Genomic DNA, 7,997 nt, shown 5'->3' on the forward strand with positions numbered 1-7,997 from the left:
CTAGGAGACATACCATTATTTAAATATATTCCTATTAAAAGTCAAAGTTTAAGATTGTCACAATCAAAGCGTATATTGATAAAAATTTAGCATTAAGTCTGACATAAGTATTTTCTGATAAAGTTTAGCGGAGAATAGTAGGAAATATTTTTCTGCCAAAAATTATACAGTCGATGTTATCATCGCGTTATCATTTCGATCGTTTTATAATAGTTTCTCGATCGCTGGAAACGGCCTAACGCTTCGTGAAAATAGATCGACTAAAGTTGAAAACATTTAAAAAAAAAACTTTTGTATATCTGTGTCGTTACGCTATCTGATGTTATGATACTCGTGTATTTCATATAATATATGTGTTATATTATACAGTCATATCAGCTGTTGACGTTTTTATTTCCACCCCTATTTCATAACTAGAGCGAATACTGAACGGATCATACAGAAATTAACATGAGGTGTCTTATACCTGACCCTCCCCTCGTGTGAGAGGACATACGGGCAATGTTGCGATAGAAAACTAGTGAATATTTATTAAGCACTATCACCCTACAGACGATACAAACATTACTGCCTATTAGCCTTCACGAGCCCGAGATGAGTTATAATCGCAATAATGGCTTGAACGTTTGAACAATCTGGTGTGATTCACGAGTCCTAACCACTGAGCCGTTTCGATAATTACAGTAATAATAAATTAAATTAAATATTAGCACACACTCCAAAGCGATTTGCTGTCGCTGTACAAAGTGTTATCGAATAACAACAGTGCACTGAGTACTGTGGCATTCTGAATACACATTTTCAAAAGACGATATCAATTGACACGTGACGTAAAGAGTTTCATCTAAATTCATATTTTAAACGCGAAAGTAACTCTGTCTGTCTGTCTAAGCCACTGAACCGAATTTCATGAATTTTCGTATAAAGCAAGTTTGAACCTCAAGCAAGGGTATTTTTCCACACCTAACAACTGACGATCAAACCCCAAAACGCGAGCGAAGCCGCAGTCGACGACTAGTATACATAAAAGCTGAAGACTTTGTCTGTTTCATCGCGTTAATCTCAGGAACTACCAGTCGAAATGCACGTGAGATTACTATCTCCTAAAAAACCTAATATCATAAAGATATTTGTTGTTAGGGTTTGAAACTGGAATACCACCAAACCATATGTAGACACCGACCCGGAAGGGTCCACACAAAACACTACCATTAATTAAAATGTATAATTGTATGTTTTAGTGCGCGTTAAATAATTAACGCGTATTAACTAACCTAACCTAACCTAAGTTTTAGTGTGTGCGTGTTAGTATCTCAGTATACTCAGTTCAAGTTAACAGACAGTGTGGGGAAAACCCGTGGTGTACATAAAATGTTTATATAAGACGTATTTATAAACAATTAATACGCATTGACATTTATGCAATACGTTATTGTATAACAAAATAAAATGCAGTGTTGTTATAACCAGGCAACTCCAGAAAGAGCAGGACAGAAGTTTTGCATAACAAACATATATAAATATTGGACAACATCACATACATTAATCTGATCCCAATGTAAGTAGCTAAAGCACTCGTGTTATGGAAGATCAGAAGTAACGACGGTACCACAAACACCCAGACCCAAGACAACATAGAAAACTAATGATCTTTTTCTTCATCGACTCGGCCGGAAATCGAACCCTCGGAGTGGCGTACCCATGAAAACCGGTGTACACACTATTCGACCACGGAGGTCGTGGTAATGTATGTAATACGTATATAATATATGTTTACAAAATCACGAAATTACATATAGTATTACATAAATAATAATTGAGTTAGCAATGGAATATTTTCGGCTGTGAAAAATAAATTATGGTAATAATTAAAATATGTGTAGCCTTATACTTAAATATTTTTGATTTTGAATCATAGAAGCGCATTATTAATTTGTTATATTGAAATTAAAAGTCGTGATTTTTAGTCTGCGTATCACGTGACCTAAACACGAGCCGCCACGGTGTGACGTCAGACAGGCAAAAGCTGTCCTTTCAATATCATCTGGCACTTTGATAAACAACTTGCTAAATGCTAGTCTTTACACTCAACGAAAGTGGTTGTAATTCATTATTATCCCAAAAGCACTAAATATTTATAGGTGTTCAAGTGGAATGTATGCCAGTCGCAAAGAAACCGTTTTTATTTTATCGAAATATGTTTTTGTGGCTTTTTATTAGGAAAATCAGCATTTTGAAGTATTTTTATTCTCAGTATTTTATACTAAAGACCTTATGGATAATAATTATAAGAGATTTTTGCTACTGCTAGAAAGCACACGCCACATTAACAGTCTTTCCCACTGCTGGGCTAAGGCCTCCTCTCCCTTTGAAGAGAAGGTTTAGAGCATATTCCAATGTGTGTTGGTGGAATATACATGTAGCAGAATTTCGTTGAAATTAGACACATGCAGGTTACCTCACGATGTTTTCCTTCACCGCCGAGCACGAGATGAATTATAAACACAAATTAAGCACATGAAAATTCAGCGGTGCTTGTCTGTGTTTGAACTCGAAATCATCGGTTAAGATGCACGCGTTCTCACCACTGGGCCATCACGGTCATCATAGAGAAATCCTTTATTGTTTTTGTTACACTGCGAGACGTGTTTTTCCAAGTGTACTTCCTTTTTCAATAAATAAATAAGAAAATACCTACTAAACCAATATACATACAACTTATACCACTGCATGCCGGCGCGTCTCGGAGAAGGTATTAGTATATAATATTATTATATAAATAAAAAAAACGTTTGTTAATTATTAAAATAAACCGTGGTTACCCAGTGGACACACACAATAAACACATTAACATTTATTATTATATCTTACAAATATACAATTATCGTAAAATTAATACAACCATTTACATAACAACGGTATTAGAATCTAGGCCAGAAGTGTTAGAAGTCGCAACGGCCGAAGCTTATATCAACCGAAGAACGGTGGGGGTGGTGGCGCGATTATAATCTGTGGGTATGGTCTGTAAAATCCGCCGTATCCAAACCCCCCAAATATGCCCGGCGGGGGTGGAGGCGGAGGTGGGGGGTAGCCGAACCTGCCGTACCAATGGCAGGTAATTATCTGAAAATAGAAATAACTTTAATAGTAACTAGAACCTTAGGTGTAGGTACTGGAAATAAAACCTAGAGCACAATACGCCACAAATAGTCGATTCAAAGAAAAATTAGAATGTGAAACGTATTATTGGTGGTCAGTATTTTTCAATCTAAGTAGTTAAGACGAAACTGAACTGGAATAGGTAAAAGAAATAAAATTGCTAATTAAAAAACAAATAGGATTTAGATACAGCTAAGTATATTCAAATAGTTAACTTGTAACTTGAAACAACTTAATGTACGAGTAGGAAATAAAAGGCTTTTTAATACGAGTTTAAGTGCAACAAACAAACAAACTCATTTTCGTATTAAAACAATAATTAGTATATACCAGTAAATATATTATTATAACACTTCTTTCCAAATGAAACATCTCGTCTCCTATTTTTCATCATAAATGAAACGAGTTTATAATACGCGAGGTATTATCCCACGTGTAGGGGCGGCCCCCACGGCTGCAGCGAGTACATGTTTGGAAAATGATTTATTTCCACAAAACCTTCACGTAGTTAAATGAAAATTTTCGCTTGAACGGAATTGATTTTCTGATTTGTTTTTAAACTGCTATATTTATTAACTAGTTAAGTATCCCGGCTTCATACAAAATATAAAATAAAAGGTACTACATATATCAGGAACAATAGCGAGCGTTTACATTGCAAGTAATTACGGAGATTTTTATCGTTTGTTGTCTTTATTATATCCGAATATATAGCAGTCATATATTTTAACTAGCTGTGCGTCCGGTCTTCGTTCGTGTATAAATCATACAAAGTAACAAAATCCCATTTATATCCATTAAAAAATTCTTTCTCAACGAACGTTTCCGTTGCAAAACTCGTTAAGATACTTGTAACTATGCTGAAGTTTAAGCAATCGGCCTCATAATTTCGGAGATCAATGTGTGGTTTCGCTTTAATAATAACTAGCTGCTCGTAATGACTCCACTCGGCTATACTACAGATTATATCAAACAATAATAAACAATAATATTACAAAAAAGTAAAATACAAACAAACTTTTAAGTTTCATAAGACTGGTATAGATATGTCACTGTAAAATCGTTAATACCGCTAGATTACAATCTATCTCGCGAGATTGCAGACTGTCGAAAGCATGTGAACCGTAACACGTTCACAATATAACGAATTATTTATCGGTAGATTGATATTGATTGAACTGAAATTCATTCGGTTAAGTTATTAAAAAAAGACGAACCTAGTGAAGTAATTATAAAAAATCGAAATATACATGTTATTCTGATTCAATTACAATGAATTCGCAATCTTTTAACAGTTTGTAACAATCTTTCCAGATAGATTATAATCTAACAAATTATAAATTTATCGTGTAACATACATAATTAAATACCGTTACTGCATAAATCATGACCGCGTGGAGTGGGGGCAAGAATAGCTAGCTATCCTCTGGGAATATACGAACCAGCCCTCCTGTCAACCAGTGGAGGCAATAAGGCGAGGTGCTATACTTACTCCAAGGTCCAAGTGGTTCAAAAGTACTTATAAAAACCTACTTTGAATAAATTATAGGTAGTTATTTTGATTTAATCAAAGACACATGCACAGATGAAATTTAAACACACACATACCTGAATTGTGAGCATAAAAACGAACAATAGTAGCAGAGATTTTACTAAACCCATTTTGATGAGAGAAACTGTGACAGATGACTGTGGTTTGTGTTATTCCGAAACAAAATATTGATAGCAGACATGCACGTCTGTATATAAAGCTAGATAACCAAGATAATTAATAATGAAATACTCCTTCGTATATTCTTATTACAATGCAATAAGGTTTAAAATTGTCTGTCTTTGGTTTTAAGTTATATTTTTCTAGATTTTGTTTAGCGTGTACACGATAACTGACCACGATTGAACAAACTCCGCTTCATTTAAAGTACATAACAGTGCAATGTCCGTATGTCCATTTGTTATATTATAAATATGGAATAGCAGCAACCCGGAACTATTCTAGCCGGATTGAGTATTTTTTTAAGAAGGTAAACGTCACACTTCTGGGCTGAGAGCTTATATTGAGGAGACGGTGTTTACATTCCTATCAATATATCAATGCTATATTCAAATCAAATCAAATCAAAATATACTGTATTCGAGTCTTTTACAAGCACTTTTGAATCGTCATTTAACAAACTATTTAAAGTAAAGCTACCACCGGATCATTTCTAAAACAGTTAATACAGAAAAAAAATTACAATTGAATGAGTGGCCGACATTAAAAAATAAAATTAAGAAATCACATGACAATTGACTTCTTATCTTAACAATAGAATTCAGAGGGTTGGCGTTAAAGGAAAAAGGACGCCTGGGATCTCGGTTGGTATGGGGTCAATGATCAATTCTTGGACCTTTTCTATTTCTTATATACATAAATGACATGCCCTTTCTTCTTGGGACAAAACATCACATAGTATTGTTTGCTGATGACACCTCCTCAGTTTTTAAATTACATTTTAGAAAATAATGTATTTTTTCCGAACCGGTGGTAGTGTTTAATTTGACAATAGATAAGCAAACGCTTCTATATCGAATGAAGGAATTTGATATGATATGTTAATTACAAAACACATATTAAGCACATTAATCCGCATTATTTTCTTCTAACTGCTGCATCAACGTTGTGTTCGTCACCATAGTGCTAGTTTTACATATAATAAAGTCTTGTAAAGTGCTAATTTCATTATAGAATCATGTATTCGATGTGAATTTGTCAGGTAATTATTTATCAATCTTGTTATTTGTAGAACGAGTAGTTTGTACCAATACTAAAGAGGAATCCATGATTCATAGATTTGCGAAGAATTTGTTTGTAAAATGTAATTCGTTATACGTATGAAACCACTGAACCTCTGACAATATCTAATGTATATATTTTTTATTCAACTAGCAATAATCGCACCTCGGATTCACCTCATTGGTTACGATATTGCCTCTGCGCAAAAAAAACCCGCATTGGAGCAGCGTGGTGGAATATGCTCCATACCTTCTCCTCAACGGGAGAGGAGGCCTTAGCCCAGCAGTGGGAAATTTACAGGCTATATATTTTTTATTTAAGGTAGTTAGGTGAGTGACAAAAGGATCACCTAGTACCACCACATATTGGCGCTCCAGGTTGAATCTGCGCCTTGTACAGTTTAGTCGACGTGAAGTATCATCTTGCCTTGCTGAGCACACCGAGCCTTCTAAATACCAATTTGGCTTTACCTTCCAATTGACTGCGGAACTGAACGATGTTCGAATCGTCAATGCCAAGCATCCGATACTGGTGTGGCAGCAAGGGAATGTTCTCAAAGTGCCGAGATACGACAAATCATGACTTTTCAACATTTATCCCTTTGGGGATCAATGTGGAATTCAGTCCACTTATGTTGTGGAAGAGATTACATTATGGTGCCTGCTCCTGGGCAACCCTGTTTAGGTGGTGCCGGTCCTCCGGGACTCTTAGAAAAGTGGTAGCTGCCGTTTTACGCCGACGTTTGAGTGTGAGAGTGATACTTCCCCGAATTTGTCGGCCTATTGGGTTGCAACCCGAATGTATGCAGCGTGGCACTACCATCTTTAGGTTCTGAGAATAGTACCTAAAGATCGAGGCAACTACCGAAGGCAGCGGCTTCTGGGTTTAGTTAAATGATGAATGTGGATGTGAATACTTATGAGTGGATACAAAAGCATTGAGCTCTCGACGCTACCTCGATGTTTTCAAATGTTGCTTATTTGCCTTGTATCCTCTTGTGGTTGGAACAGACTATAAGCGTTAACTCTACTGTTTATATCATACATTCATTTGGAAAAAAATTAAGTTAAACAAGTAAAAATAAACAATGTTTTCAATTTTGTGAATAAAGTTAAACAACTCGTTGTATATTAAATCTGATATTAAAGGTCAATGTAAAACAAGAAATATTGTAAGACTATTAACATATACATGTTTATTTACCAATATACATGTACATGATACATGAACCATAAAGACTGACAATGTTTATGAAAAGGTACTTCACCGAGACGCGAGTCATGTACAGACAAAATGTGCTAATTTAAATAATATATATTAAACATACTAATGACTAAAATAAATTACGAAACAACGCTGTTATGCTTCGTTAACAGTCAGCGAAAATATATGCAAAACAAATATCTGAACACATTCATTGCGTTTAGTCGTACTCGACTTACGTGCTGTGAGCAGCCATTTGGCTTGAGTTTTAGGCTCGGAAGTGGAATATCTAACTTCAAGTATATGCAATAACAGATACTTGAATTGCCGATATATTTCATGTGTAATTAAATTTACCAACAAAACAGTACATTGTAATTATTCTGATATCCACTGAACGGGAATTATTTTGCCGTATTCTCAACCTGGTACCAAATGTACGCCATACGTAAGAAATGTGCGTGCCGCTGAGATTTCCAAATCAAAACAAGTATTCGAGTAGGATTTTAGAAGCACTTCTAAGTCGTTTGTACATATATTTTTTTTTTCAAGATAGCATTCAAATCAAATGTTTTCTATTAATGAAGGCTCATAAAAGCAATCGCAACTCTAAAAAAGCAACTCTTGAAATACAAAGTCAACAAGTATTAGCTCCACGTTTTTTTATCATCCATATAATGTTGTGTTAATTGATATTTTACCAATTAGTTAAGGGAAATATTTAGGTTACATTTTGAGCCCTTGGACTATTGCCATCCCCACACCTAACACAAGTATTAGGCTAGATAGGAATGTTATTAGTTCCTTAAAATGGGGCATTGGTACTGTACTTTGTAAAAAAGAAATCTAATCGGGGCCTAAG

The 7,997-nt window shown here is 35.0% G+C and overlaps 1 long non-coding RNA gene and 1 other non-coding gene across 2 annotated transcripts; both read right to left on the reverse strand.

Annotated features, from left to right (window-relative positions):
• Positions 1-2,842: 2,842 nt before the first annotated feature.
• LOC135194243 (uncharacterized) lies at positions 2,843-4,883 on the reverse strand. The gene is made up of 2 exons (XR_010309726.1): positions 4,768-4,883; positions 2,843-3,123 (listed from the first exon to the last, which is right to left on the reverse strand). It is a non-coding gene; the product is annotated as an uncharacterized LOC135194243 (long non-coding RNA).
• A 1,090-nt stretch (positions 4,884-5,973) lies between these two features.
• LOC113395386 (U4 spliceosomal RNA) lies at positions 5,974-6,142 on the reverse strand. The gene has a single exon (XR_003368655.2). It is a non-coding gene; the product is annotated as a U4 spliceosomal RNA (small nuclear RNA).
• Between the last annotated feature and the right edge of the window lie 1,855 nt (positions 6,143-7,997).

This window comes from Vanessa tameamea, chromosome 28, assembly GCF_037043105.1.
Source record: "Vanessa tameamea isolate UH-Manoa-2023 chromosome 28, ilVanTame1 primary haplotype, whole genome shotgun sequence".
In the NCBI taxonomy this organism is placed as follows: Eukaryota; Metazoa; Arthropoda; class Insecta; order Lepidoptera; family Nymphalidae; genus Vanessa; species Vanessa tameamea.